This window comes from Zootoca vivipara, chromosome 1, assembly GCF_963506605.1.
Source record: "Zootoca vivipara chromosome 1, rZooViv1.1, whole genome shotgun sequence".
Taxonomy (NCBI): domain Eukaryota; kingdom Metazoa; phylum Chordata; class Lepidosauria; order Squamata; family Lacertidae; genus Zootoca; species Zootoca vivipara.
This window is the reverse complement of record NC_083276.1, coordinates 109729749-109756050: the sequence shown is the minus strand read 5'-3', so window position 1 is coordinate 109756050 and position 26302 is coordinate 109729749. Positions and strand designations below refer to the sequence as shown.

At 42.8% G+C, this 26302-nt stretch overlaps 1 protein-coding gene across 1 annotated transcript in view; it reads right to left on the bottom strand.

The window, feature by feature from the left end:
• The window catches only part of B3GALT1 (beta-1,3-galactosyltransferase 1), a 332633-nt gene that overhangs the window by 84997 nt on the left and 221334 nt on the right, over nucleotides 1-26302 (bottom strand). The window contains exon 4 of the mRNA XM_035133074.2: nucleotides 16102-16213. The gene's annotated coding sequence lies outside the window, so the exon portion shown is untranslated. The remainder of the gene's footprint in view (nucleotides 1-16101; nucleotides 16214-26302) is intronic.

Here is a 26302-nt window from a genome sequence, read left to right as displayed (position 1 = left end):
ATTTAATCACAATTATTAACAGAATCATGCTATTCATTCTATATCCAGTGTAGTGTTGTGTAGTGACTATAACAAGGGGCAGGGAGTTGTGGCCCCCTATAAATTGTTAGACAACAACTCCCATCAGTCCAAACCATTGGCCAAGCTGGCTGGAGCTGATGGGAGTTAGATTCCAGCAATATTTGTAGGGCCACAGGTCCTCACTTGACATATTAAAGAGTGTCAGGTTAGCATCAAGGCAACTCAGGTTCACATTCCTACTTAACTAGCCTAGACTACATTTTTTAGGATTGTTGTGAGAATAAAATGGGGGGCAGGGCGAGCATGTATGCGTAAATGAACTCCCTGGAGGAATCTATATGAAATAAATAAGTAAATATCCACCTCCTGCCAAAAGTGGCAGTAGCACAAACAGATCAATCTTCATTAACCACTTCTGCGTCTTCTCCAGCCAGTCTCTTATATAGTTGTTTTTTTATTGGCGAAATAATGTGCAGAACATTTTGTGGATTTCCAAAAATGCTTAACATAATAATTGCCATTCATATATAAATCATTCAATAATGTTTTCCACTGTATCATTTATGTATTTATTTCATATACAACTCACAATTTACAATGACATCTGAAGGCAATGAGGCATGTAAAATAGCACAGAGGAGATTCAAAAAAGGGGGAAAAATTCATATGAAATATACAACATACCCCCCCTCCCGAAATCCAAACTTGAAACACAATAAAAGAAACAAGCGCTGAAAAACATAGGTTATTTCTAGCACCTCTCATTTCATATTCAATAAACTGAGTACTATCCTAGGCATACTCAAGAGTGTACCCATTGAAATAAGTGAACTTTTTCATTGATTTCCATGGGGTTGTTCTGAGTAGGACATACAGCGGTACCTCTGGTTGCGGACACGATCTGTTCCGGGGTGCCATTCCCACCCCGGAAAGTCCGCAACCAGAGCGGCGCTTCTGCACATGCGAGAAAGAGCACTTCTGCGCATGCGTGAAGCGCACAGAACGCTTCTGCATGTGTGCGTGCGGCGAAACCCGGAGTAAACACTTTTGAGTTTGCCGCATTCTTAACTTGAAAAGACGCAACCTGAAGCAGACACAACATGAGGTATGACTGTACATTGAGTATCACCCATTAATCTGATTTACAATCCTGATGATCCTTAATACTTTCATATGTTTCATAATAATCAAGCGTTTAAAAATAAGTGGCTTCAGATTTAAAACATTAATCAGGAGTATTGAGAATATGAGACTGAATGATATGAATTCTCATATAAATGCCACAGTCAACATTCTATCATGTGCACCTCAGCCAGATTTATGCTATTCCAATCTATATTTCACCTGATAAGGTGTATGAATTAATTGCATTTTGCACTTGTTCCAGAACAAAAGGAATACACTCCATTTCCCCCCTTACATTTCTTACCCTGTTCTGGCCCTCTTATTCTGTTTGTTAATTTAATCATATAAACTATACCTCATATTCTTGTTACCCAGTTCTCTACTGAAGGTCTGTCCCCCTCCGCATTCCTGACATACAGCCTTCTACGCTACTATCGTCCACTCTCTTCTGTAGTTGTGTCAGATATCTCACACCCTGTGGATCCCAACACTGCAAAGTGGGAAGGGGGCTTTCGAGTTTTGAACAGGATAGGTCTTGCCTGTAAATCGGTGAGCTAAGAGCTTCCTGAGGAAAAAGGAACTAAAAGATGGCTCAAGTTTTCATGCACTGAGCATATTTTTTTATGTGCATGTGAGGTGGGAACCGTATTTATAAGGAGCCAGGGAAACACTGGTTGATGTGCTGTGGATGGCTCCTCAACACTTCATGTCCTCATGCCCTAGACATTTTATTTTCAAGTCTGTCTCCTATTCCCCTCACAGAGAGACAATTCCCAGAGTGGTTTAATCTACCCCTCTTCCAAGGGAACCCTGAGAATTCTAGCTGTGGGAGGGTAATAGGGGCTTCCTAACAACTCTCAGAACTATTAATAAACCCAGAATTCTTTGGGTAAAGCCATGATTGTTTACAGTGGTATGAGGGCTTTCCCCCCTAGCCAGAACTCTCCGTAACTCTGCCACCTCTCAGGTGGGCACCATTGCCATTCTAAGAGAAAGAGGGAGGTGTTCATGGTGAGTTCCGGCACCTCTTTTTCTAGAAAAATGCCACTGAGTGGCATCATAGTGCTTTTAATATATGGTGTGAATGTGACCTAAGTTCAGTGGTGGACTTGGATATTGTGGCAGCCTGTGCAAAGCAAAAATTTGGTCCCTGCCCCAGCCCTCACGCTGCCTTCTGAAAGGAGGGCAAAGAGGGGACTGGCTTTGGGAAGGAGACATGAGGGCTCTGGGGCAGAGTCCTAGAGCTGTCCCACCTCCTTCCCAAATCTGAAAAAGCTCTAACTAGGCTTTGGGAAGGAGATGAGAAGACTTTAGGACCCTGTCGGAGCCTCACACATCCTTCTCAAAAGCCCAGTGCCTCACTTACCAGGTTTTGAGACAGTGCCCCCTTGGCATGCGTACTGTCCATGCGTACTGCTTGCACAACCCTAAATCTGCCCCTGCTAAGTTGCACGTCTCTGCAGTACAATGTTCACTGTAGTGAATGTCCACCTACATATGGTGAACACTCCTACTATGTTAGCTGTTAATTGGCTATCAGTGTGCAGGATCTTGTTAAATGTCTGGCCGTGCCATCCACATGGCACGAGAGAGGGTGTTGATCTGAAATGGTAGTACCATTGTACAAGATAGCACAGAGAGGAGAAAGGTTTTCCAGTTGTCGCCTCCTCCTCCTCCTCCTCCTCCTCCTCCTCCTCCTCCTCCTCCTCCTCCTCCTCCTCCTCTAAAACCTGACAAATAGCAGGGAAATTATTATTTCCCAATGTTTTTGTCAATTTCGGATAGCGGTTTGATGCAGTCCCCCTCTGAGTTATTACCTTTCGCTTGACATGCGTCTGAATAAGATTCTCGCTCCTCAAATGAGACTGAATAGCCGTTTTTCATGCAAAATGCCCATGCTGACATTCAAAGAACGATTTTTGCCTATTTGTGGTCGAAATGTGCAGATACTTAAGCAGATCCTGTTATCTGGTGGTACAGCAGAAACATTATGCTGTGATTTAGAGGGCTGAAATCTAACCAAGATGGATCGTCAGAGGCACATTAAAATGAATACTTAGCAAAAGTTTGTGATTGAAGCAGCTATACTCATTTCTCATCTCTCCTTTCCCCTGCCCCACTTAGCTTTCTGGTGTGTGTGGTTTTATTTTTTTTTATATAAAAAAAACTACTGCTATACATTATACAAATATGATAAGCAGAAATGCCCTTTAATACTGAAGTGGGTTTTTTTGGGGGGGGGGGAGTGGGGTCAGGAGAGACAGGGGCTACAATCTTAAAGCCATAAGATTGTGATGTGCATGTGTGGTTAAGAACCTTTGGAAGTTTCTACTCCGTAAATGTACTGCAAATGTTAAATAATAATAATAATAATAATAATAATAATAATAATTTATTTATTTATTTATACCCCGCCCATCTGGCTGGGTTTCCCCAGCCACTCTGGGCAGCTTCCAACTGAAGAATAAAATAATCGATTAACGATTAAAAGCCTCCCTAAACAGGGCTGCCTTCAGATGTCTTCTAAAAGTCTGGTAGTTGTTTTTCTCTTTGACATCTGATGGGAGGGTGTTCCACAGGGCGGGCGCCACTACCGAGAAGGCCCTCTGCCTGGTTCCCTGCAACCTGGCTTCTTGCAATGAGGGAACCGCCAGAAGACCCTTGGCACTGGGCCTCAGTGTCCGGGCAGAACGATGGGAGTGGAGACGCTCCTTCAGGTATATTGGACCAAGGCATTTAGGGCTTTAAAGGTCAGCACCAACACTTTAAAATTGTGCTCGGAAATGTACTGGGAGCCAATGTAGATCAAATAATAATAATAATGGGCAGAACAGTTCTATGGATTAGACTGCCCCTGACATACCCCACCCCCCTCGACAACAACCTCTCTGCCATTCTTCTGAAAGCATAGGGGATTTATTTAACGTAAATTCCTTAAATAATCACTTCAGAGGAACAGACAATGCACCAACCTTGTTCTTTCCTTGAATGATGTAACATTTGTGTTGTGTCTATTCCCCCCTGCATCAGGGATATGTTGATGGGAATGAGCAGATCACAAGGTGAAAGGCCTTAGCTTGGTGCCCCAGAGCACATGCTTTGCATAGGGATCAGTTTTCTTACTTTTCCAGTCAAATCTTTCCATTTGTTTGTTTCTTTATAAGATTTTGTACTCGCCTGTCACCATGAGGTCCCAGGGCAGGTTACAATAATATAAACATATATTCTAAAAAAAAAAACCCAACTAAAACTGTTTCAAACTATTTTATGAAAAGATCCGGGTAATATTAGATGCCAGGTGATGCAGAAGACCTCATTTTTGAGACTCCACAGAGCTGCCACCAGTAGCTAACATTGACCAAGGTGGACATTAGCTGGTAGAAGGCAGTTTCCAGTGTTTCTAAGCAGGTCCCTCTTTTCATTACTGAAAATCTGGAATGTTTGCTGAATCGGCCCACGGTCAACAGTTGGTGGGTTTAGCAAAGTATTACTCAGAGTAGACTCATTGAAATGAATGGACCTAACTTAGTCACGTTCATTAATTTCAATGGGTCTAACTCTTGAACAAAACTTAGTTGACTACCACCCAGTGTTTCTTCAGAGGAATACTGAGGCCATGCTAAAGCTTACAAAGATTGCTCCTCAGTGGCGTTTTACATTATGTACAAACACTCTTCTTGCTGTAAAAATAAAAATAAAAATCCCAGTCCCTCATCACTTTCACAAACACTGTCAATATTTTGAAAAGAGGCAGCCAGGCAACTCCAAGTGAAGAAGGTATTTCCGGAGAAATGCTGATGCAGTGATACCATTCCCTGGCAATCCATTAGTATGCGGTGTGTGCCTTTTTGCTGCATGACACCTTGTCAAGAGATAGAAAAATGTCTCTTCACCCCACCCCAAATAATAACATAGATGAAATAAGCAGAGCTGGCAGGACATGAACAATTGCATATTCCTACAGCAATTGATTAAATCAACCCCAGAATTACTGTCTCCTTAGATGTGTCCCGAATGTTGCAATCTCAGGAAAGGCATAACTGCCTAGATACGCTTCGGAATGAGGGGGAAAGCCAGCTATCTCTCTGATTGGCATTTTTGAGGGTGTTAAAAAGGAACTCTTTCCCCTGAAAACTTGCTATAATGGGCCAGGCTCCCCCAAAGCAACACACAAGGGATGCATGCTAACACCCTGTTATTTCACAGAATCAACAATTCTTAGAGTTGGAAGTGGACCCCCAGGGGTCATCTAGTCCAACCCCCTGCAATGCAGGAATCTCAGCTAAAGCATCCATGACAGATGGCCATCCAACCTCTGCTTAAACACTTTCCATGAAAGAGAGTCCACCACCTCTTGTGGGAGTCTATTCCGCTGCCGAAGAACTCTTAGCATCAGAAAGATTTTCTGAATGTTTAGTCGATACCGATATTTATAATATCTTGCTAGTGAGTGCACCTGTATAAGTGAAACAACCCTCCTGCCCCTGAACCTGCATTATAATGCTTTCCTTACTTGCCAAGCCCTGCTGACACAGGGTATTCTGCTGGTATCCTATATAGCATGTGTTAGGTTTCTATTCCTCTCACTGTGCAGGTCACATGCCTGTGTTATGCATTCCAGCAAAGATTGTTGGAATCACGGGAGCGGATGTTTGCTGTATTCTGTTTCTGTTTGTTTTTTCTTCTTTGGACTTCTCTCAGTGAGAGGAGACATGTTTTCCTTTTGTTCTGCCTTACGCTTAATAAAATAGCTTTTAGTACACAACCTCAGCCTGGTTCCGTCTGCGTTTTATCTCTGCTGGACTCTGAATATGTGCTCAAGTGTCTCCAAGACATGAGTTGTAATAAATCATCGGGAAAGGACTGTCGGAACTCCCTGGAGCTGCACGCTGAATGCTGAAGGGAGAGATGGGCTGGATTTGTTCCTGCATTATGCCTGGGGATCGTTCTTGCCCCCCGGCTGACCCGACAGCATGCACAGGAACATGCTGCCTTAAACTGAGCAAGCCCATTGGTCCATTGGTGTCTGCACTGATTGGTGGCAGCTCTCTGTGGCTGGAGGCATTCCTACCTAGAGACGCTGAGGATTCAACCAGGGAGACCTGATCCATGCAGAGAAGATGCTATGGCCCTTCCCAGTATACCTCCTCCACCTGTGAGGGCAACATCTCTCCAAGTGCATCGAGTAGCTTGTGTACTGAGAATGCCTATGAAGATGCAGGCCACTGGGTGCAGCAGTATGAGGAGTGGGAGGCCTCAGCTTCCTCTGAAGGGCCTGAGGTGCTCCATTGGCCCTGAGATGTCCCTGATGTGCCTTGTGACTGGGCACGGGGCTGGGGAGGGATTAAAGAGGATGACAGCAGAGTCCTGTGAGAAGTTCTTCTCACTCTGCTCTTTACTCGCAGCAGTGCAAGGATTCCCCCCTACGAAACCACTTCTTGCTACTCCCATTTTGTATGGTGACTTTGCAAAGGACCCCTTGAAGATCTGAACAGGATCTGACCACAACCAAGCACTTTTTCCACAATAAGTCAATTTGATGCCAACAGGAGAGATTGAAGTATGTGCTTCTCTCCATGTACTGAAGTTAATGGAACTTGACGGTTCTGAAATATGGCTTATGTTTAGGATATTAGTCACCTGTCCTGATTATTTCTGCTCTGAATACTCTGCAGGTGCTTCCACCTCCACCCTTAAGGTACATATTTCCAAACTATTCAATTTTTGTTGCGATGTAATGGCTCGGCATTGTTCTTTTGGGACACTGCCTGGTTAGAAAGTCACCTGAATGTCTCTATTCAAAAAAGTTCACGCAAATTCAGTAGTTTCTCTACTTGTCTTTTGATAGCTCCCTTCCCAATGGGCAACTTGTAGGGCTGAATGGATAAACAAGGCTTTATTATTTGTTTATCTGCTCTCTCTCTCTCTGCTTGTGAGGCCAAGTAGAGATCTCCTTACATCCTGGAAGCCTGTATTTGTTGTTATTTGTCTGTGGACAATTGGAAACTGTATTTTAATTTATGTTTAAACCCAAGTTTGCTTTTTGAATGAAAATAGGAGCATTATCCACAGGGAAGGCTCGTGACCGACTATCAGGCAAGAATGAAGTGCACACCAGATAAAGCTCCAAGCTTATACAACCTCTGGGATGAAATTATAGAAACAGATTTAGAAATAAAAGTCGTTATTTGTGCTGTGAAGTAAGCTTTTTTAAAAAAAGAAAAGAAGGAAAGGAAAAAAAGATCGGTTTGTGCAGAAGAAAAGAAATTTTGCCTCTAGGATCTTATCAGCGCAGCCTTAATTTAGCAAAATCCTTCTTATGCCTAAGCCCCACATATAGTAAAAAGCAAGGAAGCTAAGCAATAGTAGGAATCTTTCTTTCCTTTCTAAAAATCCTATTTTTAGAGGAAAGCCTCCTACTGAAACAAGGTGTTGCTTAATGTTGGATGGAATATAAATCTTTTACAATGCTGCTTGCTCATTTTGATTGCTTTCTTTGATTCCCTCCAAAGCTTCCTTTAATAATTTAAATTTACTTATTTATTTGTTCAGGTACCTTTTCTTGGCCGATACTTTAAGGTTTCCTTTGGCATGTTGATTTTGATCTTTGATATTGCAGCTGTTCCAAAACAGCCCATGTCAAGGACAGACAAGTATCCAATATATATACTTTGGACCAGTGCTTGGAAAGTACATTTTAAAAAGGAACCAGTTCCAGTTCAACTCCATCCTTTCACAAAATCAACTAGTTTTTTTCTAGTTTAGTTCGAGTTCAACCCCCCCCCCCAAATGAACTTAATTCATCTTTAACTCATTCAACAATAATGGGAGCTACTTCTGAGTGTGGTTTGGAAATTTCCAAACAAGTTCATCCCAAGCAAAGAGGAAATGTATCACTATAAAAGAGGGCAAATAAGGTATGTGGTATAAAGTACAGTGGTACTTCGACTTACGAATGACTCACAAATGTTTCTACTTACGAATGGAGCTCCGTCCGCCATCTTGGATGTGGTGTAGATAGGATTTTTTCTACTTACGAATTTTTAGATAGGGTTGCTTCGACTTACGAATTTTTTCTCCCAATGCATTCCTATGGGATTCGACTTACGAATTTTTCCGATTTACGAATGTGCATTCGGAACGCATTAAATTCGTAAGTCGAGGTACCACTGTATATGCATATGGCAATTTATATGCATAGAATATTTACACAAATTTAGAAATAATTGCCATAATGTAAACATTTTTTTTACAAAGCACATCTCATCCTAGTGTAGCAGGAAACTTGGGTTCTTGTTTGGTCTGCAACTTCTAGGCTCCACCTCTCCCTTCTCAGGATTATTCATCTTTGAAACCAAACTTGACCACCCCCACATTTAGAAAGGCACCTACACAAGCCAAATTTATCGTCTTGCCATCTGTGCTATTGGAAGGCAGATTCAGAAAGATTCCCCACGGCGAGCGGATATGCCAGGCACCCCCAAACTTTGGCCCTCCAGATGTTTTGGACTACAATTCCCATCACCCCTGACCACTGGTCCTGTTAGCTAGGGATCATGGGAGTTGTAGGCCAAAACATCTGGAGGGCCGCAGTTTGGGGATGCCTGAGAAATGCTCATGGAAGAGAGGTCAAACTGAAACCGTGGGCCTTGTTCTTTTCCCACTGCAGATTTTATTCAGGTATCAGAGCCTCCCTCATAATCCCGCTTGTACGAAAAGTACCAGGGAGGACAGAGGAATACTTTTTAAGTTACCTCTTGTCCGACTGGAACCCCTATGTCACCAGAAATGTAGCTAGATTTTGTGCAACAGCCATAAGTCAAAGCAAAAGACTACACGGCTCCACAAACAGTCATAATCAGACACAGCTCACAGTCAAATTCTTCTATTTTTTTTAAAAAAACCTTTAGTGGAGTTTATACTTCCTTGGATACATATTTTAAATCTATTGAATTAGTATACTGATTGTTAAATTCCACCATTTTAATGCAAAATAAAAAAATTCCTTCAGTAGCACCTTAAAGACCAACTAAGTTTATATTTTGGTATGAGCTTTCGTGTGCATGCACACTTCTTCAGATACACATGCACACGAAAGCTCATACCAAAATATAAACTTAGTTGGTCTTTAAGGTGCTACTGAAGGAATTTTTTTATTTTGCTTCGACTCAGACCAACACGGCTACCTACCTGTAACCATTTTAATGTTTATGGAATTTTTTTTGCTGAATTTCTGGTTTTACTATGCTGACTGAAGCCTGTAGGACACATGATCACTTTCTTGTTTCGGTTTATGGGAAAAGCAAAAGTCAACCTGGTTTTCAACACACTGTAAACTTGAATAAATCCCACAGACCTTAAAACTACTGGCCACATTAGATCCACCCTACCATAAATAAGGATCCCTCACACGAGAAGTGACATTTAAAACTGGCTTCAGAGCTTAGACCTGGTTGAGTGCTAGCTCCAAGTCTATTCTGTTGGGGAGCACCAAAGAAATAGCATTGCTCCGAGAAAGAAGAAATGTCAACACAGCCGTCAGCAAGGCCTTTTGCTCCCTGAGATGGAACAGCAAATCCCACCCCCTTTCCCCCCAAAATAAATCAAGATGTACCCAAGGCAGGTGAGGTATTTTGGTACCTAGGGCAGAATATTCCACAAGCATTTCTCTAGACTCCCTGTCAGTTAAAATAATACACTGCTTTAAATAAATGGTTGTCCTTTCATACCACCAAAACTTCGCTGATGGAGGTAGACATTTCACTCTGTCTAATGGAAGGGCTAACATATAACTGATACAGATGCACACAAACATCTGCATGTGCCGTCCTCATCCGCAGGGCAATGCCATGTGGTCCTGACTGGAGTTACATTCACATCATACATTTAAAGACTGATGGTACTACTTTAAACAGGAATGGCTTCCCCCAAGGAATTCTGGGAGCTGTAGTTTGTTAGGAGGCTCCCGTTCACTTCACCTAGGTCAGGCATCCCCAAACTGTGGCCCTCCAGATGTTTTGGCCTACAACTCCCATGATCCCTAGCTAACAGGACCAGTGGTCGGGGAAGATGGGAATTGTAGTCCAAAACATCTGGAGGGCCGAAGTTTGGGGATGCCTGACCTAGGTACAATTCCCAGAGCTCCCCATGAAGAGGGATTGATAGTTAAACCACATTGGGCTGGGGGACGGACAGGGGGCTCTTAATAATAATAATAATAATAATAATAATAATAATAATTTATTCTTTATACCCTGCCCATCTGCCTGGGTTTCCCCAGCCACTCTGGGTGCCTTAACAACTCTTGACACCCTTAACAAACTACAGCTCCCAGAATTCTTTGAGGGCAGCCATGACTGTGTAAATTGGGGTGATAGTAATTAAATGTATGGTGTCAGTGTGGCCTAGATGTATATTGTCATATGGATGGAAATGTATAGCACCACTTGGGACCAATGGTTGCTGCGATGAGCAACTAGTTGTTTGCAACCATTGCTGGGTTAAAGCTTTAAAGTGTTTTCCTGTTAAGAATGATGGGAGAACATATGGTTGGATGGTTTTAGCATCTCAGTGACTGAATGTAGAGCACTGTACCCTTCAGGTAAACATATCATATGGCAACGAAACTGCATTTTCCAAGCCACTACACTCATTTCGTACTTTCAATTATACCCCTCGTTCTAATTCTGTGCAAAGGTTAACAAACGTGATCTGATGAAAATCAAGACCCGAAGCCTTTTGGAGTTGTTGTTATTTAAATCTAACAATTCTGAACGTGGTAAACAAAGCTCTCTTGAAATGTTGCTAATAAATCAGGATAGGAAAATTAATGGGAATTCACGAGCACTAAATCAATGCTCATCAACAGGAGCAAAAAAAAGCACAAGAGAGAAGATCTGTACAAGTCATGCCGAAGTGTTAAATCTGTTGGAAATCAGTGGAGATTTTGCCTACAGAACTGAGGCCACAGTCCTAATTATGCTTACTAGGGAGTAACATGGCTTTAACAGCCAGGAGGAGGGCAAGGATGCCCATACGGCAACATTGAACGAGCAAAGACGTCCTATTCTATCATCATCACCATCCTTTTATACCCTGCCCATTTGACTGGATTGCCCCAGCCACTCTGGGCGGCTTCCAACATATATAAAAACATAATAAAACATTAAACACTAAAAAAACTTCCCTTCAGATATGTTCTAGAGGTTGTATGTTTACTTATTTCTTTGACTCGAGGGTCGCATAACATCATAGACTCCAACATTTATCTGATGGAAATAGGGAAATCCTAAGAAAAAGCGGGACATTCTATGATCAAATAAGAAACCAGGATGGCTTCTGTAAATCCAGAACTTTCCCCGGAAAAACACTTGGAGGGGCTGTAAATCCCTGCCTTCCTTCTCATCCAGGTATTTGTTTGTTTCATAAAGTGGAAGGCCCCTTTTGCATTCACCTGCATCAAAGTTGGACTTCAGTAGGGCCTGTTGCAATGTTAGGCAGCAGTCTTGTCATAAAGGTACCTTGAAGACCATGACCAAGCAGGGCACATTAAAGCCAAGAGGACCTTAACCTGGAGTTCTCCCATTCATATAGTGGGAGGATTGTGTTTGTCAAATGTTGGCAACTGCTTCTTATTTCCATTGTAATAAATACATGGTTGCAGCATTTGCTTTCAAATCCACACACTGGCAAACCACTTCTGTTGGTGGGTATGTGCAGGAGATCTTCCAGTGCAGGGCAGTGGTTAGAGGGTTGTATTGTGACCTGGGTCCAAATCCCCTCCCGTCCATGAAGTTCACATGGTAACCTCGGGCCTGTCACCAATGCTCAAGATCACCTACCTGACAGGACAGTGATGACGGAGAGAGCCATAGACCATTCTAAGGTCCTTGGAGGAAAGGTGGGGTATAAATAATTAAATGAATAAATAATTAAATGAATAAATCTGCTACCACCAGATTCCTCTTCTGTGTTAAGAATAACTGGCAGTGGTGTAACAGAGGAACATTACTCTTAACAGTGGTTACTAACCATTTTTTTGAGAAAAAGAGGTGCTGGAACTCACCATGAATGCCTCCCTTGTTCGCTTATAAAGGTAAAAGTGCCCACCTGAGTGGATCCAGAACTGAGTTCCGGCTGAAAAAAACAGCCCTGCTTACAAACAGAGGTATGCAACACAAAATGTGGCAGCTGAAAATTCCTGCTTTTGTGATTTGGAAAATGTGCAGAAGGATCGTGGTCTCTAAGTATGAAGAGACCATTGTAATCCCAGACCTAATAAACATCTGCCTGTCACAGTCCCTCGTCTATATTTAAACCAACAGTGCTTTATTCTTTTCTAAATTTACTTGACTGTTAAGCCATCGGCTCGGCATTTATTTTGCACGCACTTCTCGAAGAAGACGTTTGATTTTGTATGAAAGTCAAATTCAAAGCAAACTTGATTGCACAGGCAACACAAGCATCGATTCCCTCTGTAGCCTCTGATAAAAAAGAGAGGAAGGAATATGCTAAGTATCTGAAAGGGAGGCAAAGAGAACTGCTCTGGTACATCTCCCCCACCTCCTGGGAATCAAATCAACAGTGAACAACTTTCTTCCTGCTGAGGACTTTGTGGGACTTTTGCTCCCATCCAACAGAAATCAGCCAGTTCTTTACAAGTCTTCTCAACTGCTTTGTACCCTTATGCTTCTAGCATTCCGAGTCTTCTTCACTCTTTCCCCCCTTCCATTGCACATTTTACTGCATACTTCCTGTTTTTGCAAACTGTCTATCTTCAAAAGCCGCTGAAACTGTTGCTACCCCCTCCTTTACACCCCCTTCCCCGGTGCTCAGAGATGCATTTGCGAGGACTCCTTCTGCGGTTTCACTCCATAGTTAACTCAGCAGAAGCTATGCGATAGCACAGGCAAGGGGAGTGACTGTCTTTGGCCACGGAGGGTGCTCAGCACTTCTGTGCCAAACGAAAAGCGGAGAGCCCAAGCGCGACCGCTGGCACCACTATGTTTACTTGGCAACGTATCAAGTACTTGGCAAGATTCGAATAAAAATTCCAGTGAAACTCTACAATGCTCTCTCACAAAGTTCATTCTCATGGTTTCTTTAGCAGCAAGAATGCACCCAAGTTAGAAATATCATGGGAACACGTAGGAAGCTGCCTTATCTCGAATCTGACCATTGCTCCACCTAGCTCATTATTATCTACACTGACTTGTAGATCCTCAGGCAGAGGACATTCTCAACCCCAACAAGAGATGCCAGGGATTGAACTCAATACCTTCTACATGCAAAGCAGACTCTCTGCCTCTGAGCTACAATCCCTCTCCTTCATGTTCATTTATTGTAACTTGCCTTCCCATTAAAAGAAGAAGCAAAAGCCACAGAAATCGTAGCCTCATAGCTGAACACAGGAAGATCTGATCATGATCCATATACTATTTAATTATACTCTGCCTTTATCTCCACTGGGCCACAAGGTACCATATGATGCCTTAGCGTTGTAAGCCCTCACTCTTGCCACATGAACAAAATATCCGCAAAATATCCATAATACCACAAGTTGAATTGACTGTGTCAGTTCGGTGTGGCCAATATTTTGTTTGAACGCATTTGTCCCATGGCAAGAGCTACTATCTTCCACATCAAAGAGAGGCCTTTGTTTCAGTAGCTTGCCATGGTGTGATAAATACCAGCGCTCAACACAGGAGGGCACATTTACACAAAACATTCCCCCACGTGAAACTGATACGATACTGCTACTTTGTAGTAACTTTATCTCATCGCATAATACTTTCATTGCCATTCCTGTTTTAGTCTTGTCAAGAAATCCACAGTATGCCGCTGAACAAAATGCATGCTAATACATGACCAAAGCGCTGTTACACTGCGGGCTTCATTCTGCTGAGAACGGTGGAGCTACTGGAGCAATTGGGCCTAAGGCCATTTTCATAGCAGATAGTAAAGGCTGGAGACAGGCATGCACAGGTCATTTTAAATAGCTGCAATGGACAGGTTGTATGCAGGTGACAGGAGCGAGCCAGCAGCAAATTACACCAAGTAAGTTGGAGTAAACTCTTTATTAGCAAAAAACAAGATCTGCACAGCAGTGTCGGGCTTCATGAGCACACCTGCGGGCATCATGTTGGTGACCTTCGCATAGCATCATGGAAGCAAATTGTTCGGTTTACATTGGGAGCTTGGGCTTGCATCCAAGGCAGCAAGTAACTGTCCTATCAGTGCAAGGATTTATACTTGCCCAATGAGAATTTCCTCCTCCTCCTCCTCTGCTGTGGGTACATTATATCCTCTCAAAATCTGCTCCAGAGGGTTGGGAGGGGGACATAATTTGGGGTGCATATGGGGACATGTCCTGTTGCACAAATGTAAATCCATGGGTTGATCTGACATTTCCTACCACTGTGTTGGATAGACGCCTATGTGTGTGCAATTTTTTTGAGATACTCACCCTATTCACTTGCCTACCGAGATCAGTATTAAAACTTTCATTGGCTTTAATGCAACTTAATTGTTGCTTTACATCTTGAGATTAGGAGGGATGATTAATATAAGCCTTTCAACGTTGACTTTCATTTTTAAGTAGTTCAGGCTTTTGTTATAAAATGGATAAATGGGTTGTACCTATTGAAATGCAGACGTAAAGATCTTCAAAAGCACTATCCATACCTTTTAAAAGTCGTCCATGTCACTAACATTAATCTCCTGATGGAACTATTACTATATTTAATGGTATTACTGCAACTCCCCCCCCCAGGTCCCATTTTCATCTTGGGAAAGTGCTTTGATGTCTAAGTTAAACTCACTGCATATTTGTAACTCTTCTTACAGCATAAAAGCTTATTTGTGTGTCAAAGGGGGAGGCGATTCATTACTTTCAATTGACAAGAATCACAGAAGAGAATGCACTGCAGAAGTGTTTGATTTTGTGTCTCATTTTACTGTGGCAGAAATAATCAGTTGAAAAAGGGAAGGACTGTGAGGATAACCCCAGCTGTGTGCTAAATTAATTAATGCCATCACATTTTGGAAAATAGCTTGGTAATAATTAGGAATAAATTATAATTTGATCCTGTTTGCTCTAGCACTGTAAAATACCTAATTGTAGACAGGAATGGTAATTGTATCTTTGTGGTGGCCGCATGAGGCTCTTAAACACAATGCATAAGAGAGAATATGGTTGAGTCAAGTCCTAGTAAATCAAAGGAGACGGACGTCTAATTTCAAGGACATTCTAAGCGAAACTTCGGTTTCCAAAGAATTAACACACACTTTAAATAACTGGCTAAATGAGATGCCACACTCTAGGATTTCACTGATTAAATAATGTTTCTTAATAAAGCGCCTCGTGATGGAGAGTATGCTACCAATTAAAAAAGACTACATTTTGATCTAAACACATCACATTTATATTGTGGAAATATACACAACTGGGAGAATAACCCAAAAAGCTTACGATTAATTTCTCATGGCATATTCATGCCAAAGTTAAGTGCTTTTATAAGTTCCAGGGAGAATTGGCCATACACTTAAATCAATGGGATTCGAAAGTGCTTCACTTTGGCTAGATCATGCCCAATGAGTCACGTCAGCTTCTAGACTTTTTATGAAAGTTCGTTCCCTCTTTCCCCCCAACTTGAAGCATTCACCTAGACAAATTCACATGCAGGATGAACACATCAATTGCATAGCTATACTGAGTATTCCCAAGATCACAACAATGTAGACGGGGCGGGGCGGGGGGAACCCAACACTATCACACGTGATTATATAAGACACACAAGCCATTAAGCACAATCAAAGATGTAATCCAATTGTTTTACATTCAGCAAAACACAAACAAACAAACCCCAAACTTGTGAAAGAATGCATGCAACCAAGTAGCTTGCTGTACAGAATTTAAGACCCGCAGATAAATGAGTTAAGTGGCAAAGCACTTACCATATCCTTGGCATCATCAAGCGGAGTTTGCCCAAAGGTCCCGAAAACATTGCCAACAGCTGATTAAAGGATGACCCGGGGTTCTTCTTTCTCCTCTTTTCACCAGATTCATCTGGAATCAGAGCACATTTTGTTCATACTTAAACCTATCCTGCCCTGTTGCCGTTTTTTTAAAAAGACTGCTTGTCCATGAAATAATCAGGCTTGAGAAATGGCCACCGAATGTGAGGACGGTGCTTATTCTTCAGAAGGCTTCTCCATGCATGCATGCGTGCATGCATGCGTACGTAGGGGACTGATACAGGGAATTTAGATTCCATTTCACGAAACAGGATTCCAGCAGAATGAGTTAAAGAAACAGATGGGAGGAAGAGCAGGACAGATGGGGGGTGGAAGGGGGGTGGTGGAGAAAAAGCAAGCAAAAGGACCGAGGCTGAAACTGTTTTCATTACCTGTGTGTTTTGCGATTATGGAACAACCAGCACTTGGTTTATTGAAACGGGAAAAAACACACACACACCAGAGTTACAAAGCAGCTCTGCTTTATGGGAGATTCCATTTTAGGATGTGCTTACTGGCACTCGGCAGTACTTTTCATTCAAGTTACGGGGATGATACTGAAGTCCTCAAAACCAAATTATGCGCATGATTATTGAACGGCGCGCACAGCACAGTCACCAGTTTTGTTTACATATGCTGGGTTTTCCCCCTGTAATGAAATAAAACACCAGCAGGTGTTTTGTATTCATTTGACATCTATGCCGGATCTAAGCAATGCTATCCATCTTTAGGTGCCAGCTAAAGACCTGCCTTTCCCTTCAGGCCTTTGCATGTGAAGGAATTGGCGGACAGATGGCAGAGGTTTTATCTAATTGCACCGAGTTGCTTATTGTGTTTTAATGTTGTCGATTGTTTTATGTGTCTTATTGCTGGAACTGCCCTGGGCTCACGAGAACGTAAGGACAGCCCTGCTTGGATAGACCAGTAGCCCCTCTGTTATCACAGATGTGTATGGGAAATCCACAAGCAGGAACTGAGCACAACTCTCCACTCCAGTGGTTCCCATCAAATGGCTGTACACTGAAGAGTGGGACACAAGTCTTTCAAATGAAAATGCAACAAAATGAGGCCCTTGAGAAGGTGTGTGCCAGAGGCACACAGGGGAGGGACTTTGGATCTGTAGGATCCAACCCCCCCTTCCCAATTCAATCACAGCATACCACAGATAAGGGAGATGAACTACACCAGTAGCAAATCTGGAATATTTCTCCTCCCACTGAAAGCACTCTCTCTCTCTCTCTCTCTCTCTCTCTCTCTCTCTCTCTCTCTCTCTCTCTCTCTCTCTCTCTCTCTCTCCCCTCCCTCCCTCTCTCTCTCTCTCTCTCTCTCTCTCTCTCTCTATATATATATATATATATGTTCAATGGTACAGGGGGAAAGGGGGAAATCTATTCCTGCCACCTCCTCACTTGGCTATCACAAAGCTGGCGGAGCTTAGAAAGCTACTTTATCACACATCCTTGACTTCCTTGGGATTGCTCTACATTTGAATGGTTGAAGCTACGGAGTGTTCCAGAAGCAACTGAAAATGAATGTACAGGGGAATCAGAGGGATGTACACAAGTCTGTTCAACCCCGTCCCACCCCCTGCTCTGCCCCCATCCCATTCTGCCCCCTTTTGGCGCCAAAAACAGCACACGGGTCAGCGGTCACACACATGCTGATTGTGCGTGAGTGGGGAGGTGCCTGTCCTTCAATATTATTGGTTATATTTCTCCAGAGAACTCAAAATGGCACACATGGTTCTCCAATGGCCACATTTTATCCTCCCAACAGCCCTGTAAGGTAGGTTAGGCTGAAGGACAACGACCAGCCGAAGTGAACTTCATAGCTGGGTGGGGATTTGAACCCTGGCTTCCCAGGGAATAGTCTGACAAACTAACCACTGGACCACACTGCTTCTGAGACACTCACTTAGCAAAATTAGAACCTTCCCCCCACCAAGAATGCAGCTAATTTCAATTGAAACAACAGTCACCATGAAAGTCATCATGGCTGTGACTCATGTTTCATTCGCATCCCCCCCTGGTGCTTTGCAGCCTGAGTCCACATTTGCCAAAGGTCTTGACCCTCATGAAGGGTGGGGGATAAATTCAGTTAAGTTTGCTTTGGGACACTTAATGCATCACAGGAGAATCCTTAGAGGTTAGACAAGAATAGATCACTGTTATTCAGCATGGCATAAATTCTTTTCCTATGTTAGCTCAGAGCCAAAGCCCACTAAATCCCCAGTTTCCCAGGTAAACATATGGAGAGGTCTTTATAGAAAATTAAACTACCTTTCTTCCCTTCCTTTGCATATTTTATTAACAATTGCTGTATTAAGCTTGCATGGCACATTCCGTAATTTTCCTGCTTCCTTGCTGTCCCCCATCCCCTTATGTTTAACCACTGGTATTACTACTGTATTATGCCTTTATGCAAGTCTGTAAAACTTTTCTTATGAAAAAATGTCAACAAAAGTCTTCAAGAAAAGAAGAAGTTTGTGTTCGAAGGCCAATCCACCTAATTCACACTCCCCCAAACAGTATGTAAACCAAAACAGAGCCATCCCTTGAAATTTGCACTTTTATGAATTTTGCAGTGCTGTTTGCCAACAAAATAGCGTTGCTTAGAGAAATGCTGAGAGGAGGAGAAAATGCGAATAAACATGTACATTAGCAAACACACACACACACACAAAATAAACAAATATATTCAGTATTGGGAAGTTGCTTGCAAAAATATGTATGTCAGGGAAAAATGCATATCAAATTGAGAGGTCCATCCTTACCCCTCACCTTCCTGGAAATTCAAGCACCCTTCCTAATTTGTTCCTATTGAAAATACTGTATCTTGTTTCAATCTGCACAGTGCTTCATGGTATCAGCTATGGATTCTCTGTTGCAAGGGGCACTGGGTGGTCTGCTACCCTCCCTCCCTCCTGCAACAGAGATCACCCTGCTTCAGCAAGCTGACACATGAGCCATCACTACTTAGGACTGTAGTGTTCACTTTTGTGTATGCATGTATATTGAGCCTCCTGTAGAACTACATACATGGTGTGTGTGCAAACAGCAACAGTGGTCCTCACTTCCATTTTCAGTTCAGAAGCAGGTCTCCAGTGATGGTACTGATCAGAGCGCTGTCCCAGGGATATTCACAGGGCCCTGTTCATTGACATCCTCCTTTCAAGGATTGCAGGGCAATGACACGTGGCCTTTCTCATGAGCCAGAAGGCACAAGGGAGACAGCCACATGTCAGGAGGTCATATGTTTAAATGTCCCTTAAAGTACTGTAAATCCAAAGTTGAGGAGGCGGCAGCGGGGGGGGGAGGGGAGGGAAGTGTAAGCCGTACTGGGAGCAAGAGAATGGATGGAATGAATCTGATGAATAACTTACAATAAATGTGTTTTTCAGAGCCTCGGGAGAATGAGCAAGGGTGAATTGATCTGTGTCTAATTGATTTAAAATCAACATTTTTTGTGCTAGAGGAGATAGATGAATTGATCCAATTATTAAGTGATAAAAAGTGCAAAGTCCCCGAACTGGAAGTTATCGAGAAGTCAGCTAACTTGAAGCAGGATTATCAATGAAGAGGAAAAGAAATTATCTGCAATACATTCATCTGGATTTTTTTAAAAGAAAACCTGCTGCCTTGTGGGACATCTTCGGGGGAAGAAAAGGCTACACAACCCTACACAAATCTGGAGTGGAGTCCCTAAGGTGGTTGGATAGCGTCTTGTATGCCTCCTTTCAGCAACTCCTGCAGCTAAGGTAGTGCCAAATGTACTACTTTGCTTTTCTTAGGACCACATCAGTGAGAATGCGTCGGCGGGGGGAGTTGTTTCATCTGGGCAGCCCAGGACCTCAATACACTGCTGTGGATTGTGCCCCAGAGAGGTCACTTTGGTGCTGCTAATGCAGCAAAAACCACACGGCGGACAGCAGTACGTCGCCAGCAGGCCACACATCACCATTGGTGACCACTGAGCCGCTGCCCTTTCCCAATGGTAAAAAGCAGGAGCCACATGGCCTGGGGGGGAACTGCTTGTGGAGCATCATCTTTCTCTCCTTCCTGCTTGATGTCCTGTGCCCTGACAGTCACAGATTGCTCTGGGCCATCCAACCAGACCCATAGTCTGAAAAGGCCTGTTTTGGTTCAGGACTCAGCCAAATCCAGTCCACCCTCTGGCTTGAAATCTAGTTACTGTGCTAGTTTACGGATGTCTGCTCAGGTGGAATTCCCATTGGATTCAGTGTAGCTTACTCCTAGGTAAATGGGTATACAGATTTAGGCTCACGAGCTCCTCTAGCTCCCTGAGGCTACAGCTCTCTACCCCACCTCTTGGGATGATGTTTTGAGATGCTTGCCATTTTCCTGTCCTTTCAAATACATCTAATAGTAATCCCACACTTTTTTTTAATTGTATTTGCCACCTAAGAGCTGTAGGTAGAATATGTGGTGCAAATCTCTTGGTGAGACAGATAAATGCTGGTGGGATAATCCAGGTACTTTAGGGTCTCCCATTTCTCCCTCAATGACCTCAGAATCCTGAATTTATTGTGCTTATAATCTAAATGGACAGTGGGGTGGGGGCCTGTGAAGTTGGTACTTTTGAAGCTTTTCTGAGTTTGGCCCCCTTCTTCGTTTCCTCATCTTCTGAACGTATATTTCAAATTATAGGGAGCATTTCATTATGATAACCCTGTTGAATTGCTCATTTCATCCTATTTCCATCTCTGAATTGATAAATTTCATTCATCAATACTCTTTTATCCATAAAACTCTTTCCCAATTCAATTAGGCTACAATCCTATATCCACTTGCCTGGAAACACCAGCTCTCCTTAATGCTCTGTCTCAGCAAAACACTTTCCCAAGTCATTTCTGCCAATTCATATCCATGTTTACCTCACAGAGGTATCTGGCTATCAGCTGGATTGCTTTATTCTAACGTGAAGGGGTGAGACACCCTTGAATCACTGGGCTAGTGTTTATAGACTGCTTCTTTTTTCTTAGTTTTGTAATTACAATGTTTTAGCAGCATTTTATGCTTTTACAGTGGTACCTCGGTTTAAGTACACAATTGGTTCCGGAAGTCTGTACTTAACCTGAAACGTACTTAACCTGAAGCAAACTTTCCCATTGAAAGTAATGGAAAGTGGATTAATCCATTCCAGACGGGTCCGCGGAGTACTTAACTTGAAGCATACTTAACCTGAAGCAAACTTGAAAGTAATGGAAAGTGGATTAATCCGTTCCAGACAGGTCTGCAGAGTACTTAAACTGAAAGTACTCAAACTGAAGCGTACTTAAACCGAGGTATGACTGTAATTGTTTATATGAGCCACATGGTAAAGGTAAAGGACTCCTGGGTGGTTAAGTCCAGTCAAAGGTGACTATGGGGTGTGGAACTCATCTCACTTCAGGTCGAGGGAGCCGGAATTTGTCCACAGACAGCTTTCCGGGTCATGTGGCCAGCATGACTAAACCGCTTCTGGCACAACGGGACACCATGACAGAAGCCAGAGTGCACGGAAACACCATTCACCTTCCTGCCACAGCTGTACCTATTTATCTACTTGCACTGGCATGCTTTCAAACTGCTAGGTTGGCAGGAGCTGGGACAGAGCAACGGGAGCTTACCCCATGACGCAGATTCAAACTGCTGACCTTATGATCAGCAAACCCAAGAGGCTCGGTGGTTTAGACCACAGCGCCACCCGCATCCCCTAAGGAGCAGTGGCTGGTGGGGGGTGAGGTATAAGTCAGCTTTCTTCTCCTTTTTTCCTCTTAAAATGAAAAATGAATGACTTTCAAGAACTGCATTAAAAAAAGGGAAAAAAGTAGTTCATAAAATGGCAAAGTGCTTCTGCTGGATAATAACACAGGTAGAAGGAAAGGTGTTATGTTGTCAAGGGCGATGGCACAAGAGTTGTCCAACTGCTGCCTGTGACACCCTCACTCATTCCACCTCCCACTCCAGCTCAATGTAAGTACTAGCTGGGGGGAAATTTGCTTTTCCTTGGCAATAAAACACTGTGCTTTTGAGCGCAGTGAAAAGGTTTCCTCGAAACAGCTCTGCCACAAACAACAACAACGGTACATTTATTGTGCAATAAAGCAATCATTTGGAAGTTCTGAAAAGCTATTCAGCTACTATATTGCTTGCTGACTTTCTCACCTTCCCTTACATCCACTTTTACCCTACAGCAAGGGAAGAATTAGTTTTTGCTTTGTATTCATTCTTCACACATTCATTCGGTCTTCACACAAGACACACAAGTACCACAAAGCGAAAACTGGCATGTATTCTCTGTGTATACACTCGTCATGCCTTACGGGTTCTGACACGCTCGTTTCACTGCACAGACATGCTGTGGACACACATGGACAACTGCTGCTCTCCCCATGTGCACATGCTGTCAATTATTATTATTAGAATTTATATACCGCCCTATACCCAGAGTTCTCAGGTAGGTCTCAATTAAAGTCCGCTCTCAGTATGCGATGGTGTTTTATTGGCATCTGCCTGTCTTATCAAACAATGGCGTGCATCTTGGGGGGTGAAGTCAAACCACTGCATTAGCAGCACCAAGGTGACCTCCCCAGGGCGCGAGCCTGGGTACTATATATGGGACTCCTGGGCTGCCCATTAACAAGACCCCCCCGACAACAAGACCTTCCTCTTGGCCTCACTATTGTGGTCCAAAGGAAAGCAGAACAATATCTTGGCACAGTTTGGTTGCAGGAGTTGCTGGTTGGAGGCCTACAAGGCACCACCCAATCATGTGTAGGGTTTACTCCTCAGCCTCTTCTTCTCCCAAAGATATCCCACAAGGCAGCAGAAAACATATGTCAGGCAGAAGTTTCTGTCCCAGCCTTCTCCTTGATATGCCATCTTTCCCTCTCTGTAAGGTCTTTTTTAGATGTGAAAACATTCAGATGTGCTCCCCAACATTAAGTTTGAAATCATCCAGCTCATCAACAGCTGCATTGTAAGAGACTCTTGACCAGGCACCCCCAAACTTCGGCCCTCCAGATGTTTCGGACTACAATTCCCATCATCCCTGACCACTGGTCCTGTTAGCTAGGGATCATGGGAGTTGTAAGCCAAAACATCTGGAGGGCCGCAGTTTGGGGATGCCTGCTCTTGACAGTGTTGCTTGACTGTTTGGGGTGGGGTGGGGGAAGGGGCCAATAAAGCACGTTGTTTCTTTCATGTGAAAAGCATCCTGTTTGATTAAACACTGTTTTGTAAGTGGTTCTCGACCCCTCCCCCTTCCAAGGCATCCTCAAAGGAAAGCAATATGTATTGAATGAGAGTGGTGCTTGGAAACAAAAACAAACCCAAGACTCAAGATACTGGAGAGATGAAACAATCTGCTTTTGTTTTTGGAGCTACGTCAGAAGGTCGCTATTCCCATGTGCCGGGATCAAGAAAAACACTGAGGTTTTGATGACTTGCCTTCAAGAGTACACCACCGAGTCAGGTCTAGAGATGGACTGGGTAGCAGAGTACTTTGCAAAATGAACCGTCATTGATTCGATTTTGTTTCGGCTGTGAATGCTACTTTTCCTCAGGCATAATGACACCTAATCCCTTCCACTGGGGATTTCTTCGCAGAACTCTCTCTCTCTGCAAAACCATTCTTACTGCTCCCCTCCCAACCGCCAAATCTTCAGCCTTTCCCATTTCTGCATCTGAAGCGGAAAGAGATGAAGAAGCCCATATATTCAATATGAGAACGAAGGCATCCTGTTCTTTCCTTCAGACTGCAGACTGAATTTTGAAAACTGTAACCCAATGAGGTCTTTCCAAAACACTGGTAAAGTCTTTGCAGTTATTTGTAACTTAATTAAAGAATGGATTACTCTTGTAATTCTGCCTTTCTTTAAAAAAAAACAACCTGTAAAATTGCCTTTAAAGGACAAACCAGAGAGTACCTGATTGCTTTCTCTGTGCCCGAGTTAAATGTATTTTCTGAAAGGTAGCTGTTATCACTGTATCACTGAGTGGCTCTGAGATCTCTGCCATGCAGCGATAGTGAAATCAGATTCGCATGGGAAGAGAGCATTGGTTAATTTACACTAATCTGAATAAAGAGAAGCATTCCTACAATTGTTGTGGGTGTGCTGGAGTCCATACACCTTTTCTGCATGAACAAAGCAATGACAAATCTTGTGTTAATATAATACATAGATAGGGTTGCATTCAATTTTACTTCTACTCAGAGTAGACCCATTAAATTAATGGACATGCCTAAGTTTAAGTCTATTGATTTCAGTGGGTCTGCTTTGAATACAACTTATACCTGTATACTTGAAGGACCATTTCCACCCTCATCATTCATCCCAGATACTGAGGTCCAGCTCCAAGGGCCTTCTGGTGGTTCCCTCATTGGGAGATGTGAAGTTACAGGGAACCAGGTAGAGGGCTTTCTCAGAAGTCGCCTGTGAAATGCCCTCCTGGCACATGTTAAAGAGTTAGACAACTATATAGTTTTTTTGTAGACATCTGAAGGCAGCACTGTTTTGGCAAGCTTTAATGTTGTTGTTTTTGCTGCTGCCGCCATTGTTTTCCTGTATTTTTGTTGGAAGTCCAGCCCAGTCAGATGAGCAGGATTTAAGAAATAAATTACTATTACTATTACTATTACTTGGATGCAACCCATAATGTTTGCACAAGATTTTGTGGGCCATATCCCACTACAGTGGTACCTCTACTTACGAATAACTCTACTTACAAATGTTTATACTTACGAACGGAGCTCCGTCCGCCATCTTGGGTGCGGTTTAGATAGGATTTTTTCTACTTACGAATTTTTAGATAGGGTTGCTTCGACTTACAATTTTTTTCTCCCAATACTTTCCTATGGGATTCGACTTACAATTTTTTTCGACTTACGAATGTGCGTTCGGAACGCATTAAATTCGTAAGTAGAGGTACCACTGTATGTCAAATATATGAAGTGGGTAGGTATGAATACCTACAATTAAAAACAGAGGACAGATTCCCCACTCCCAACCACAGTGCGCCCCAAAGACCAAGGAATGCCACAGATATCAGGTAGGTGTGCCATAAAGTGAGACCCAATCAATTGAATACTAATACTAGCAGGTCCAATTAGTGTGGGTAGCAGCTACTGGTAGTAAATGGGCACAGCTTGATGAACAATGTAAACCAGGAATAGCCAAGCCTGATGTCTTAGGGAGCTGGGTATGTTTAGCCTGGAGTAGAGAAGGTTAAGGGGTGATATGATAGCCATGTTCAAATATATGAAAGGATGTCATATGGAGGAGGGAGAAAGATTGTTTTCTGCTGCTCCAGAGAAGCGGACATGGAGCAATGGATTCAAACTTCAAGAAAGAAGATTCCACCTAAACATTAGGAAGAACTTCCTGACAGTAAGAGCTGTTCGGCAGTGGAATTTGCTACCAAGGAGTGTGGTGGAGTCTCCTTCTTTGGAGGTCTTTAAGTAGAGGCTTGACAGGCATATGTCAGGAATGCTTTGATGGTGTTTCCTGCTTGGCAGGGGGTTGGACTGGATGGCCCTTGTGGTCTCTTCCAACTCTATGATTCTATGATTCTTCTATATGTTGTGGACTAAAATTCTCATCAACCCCAGGCAGCATTGTCAATAGTCAGGGCTCATTGAAACTGTAGTCCGACAACATTTGTAGGTTGTCATGCTACATTTACTACCTTTGATGCAAATAAACACCTAGAGGGGCAAGTACTTTCTTAGTGAGCTGCTCACTTCTAATTTTCTTATCTAAGTTCCACATTTTAAGGTTTGATTAATGATTTAAACTTTTGGGTGGCTTAACCTTGGGATATTACTTCATCAGATCAGTATTGCAATAGAGCGTCACAATGGAAATGGATGCACCAATTGAAGCCTAGACTTTATTTCCTCTTTCCTTCCGAGCTATTTTGAGCTACTTCAATACAGAAATGTATGCGCTTCATGTCCAAAATATTTTAAAAACATAAAATCAAACATAAAATAAAAACCTTACCTATATTCTAACTTGCTAAAGTTAGAATATAGAATACATAAAAAAGGACTGCCAGACATCACCACTTATTCTTGCTGTATTTCAAAATGACCCAAAACTCCAACTTACTTATGTATTCTGAAATGAGGCATTCTT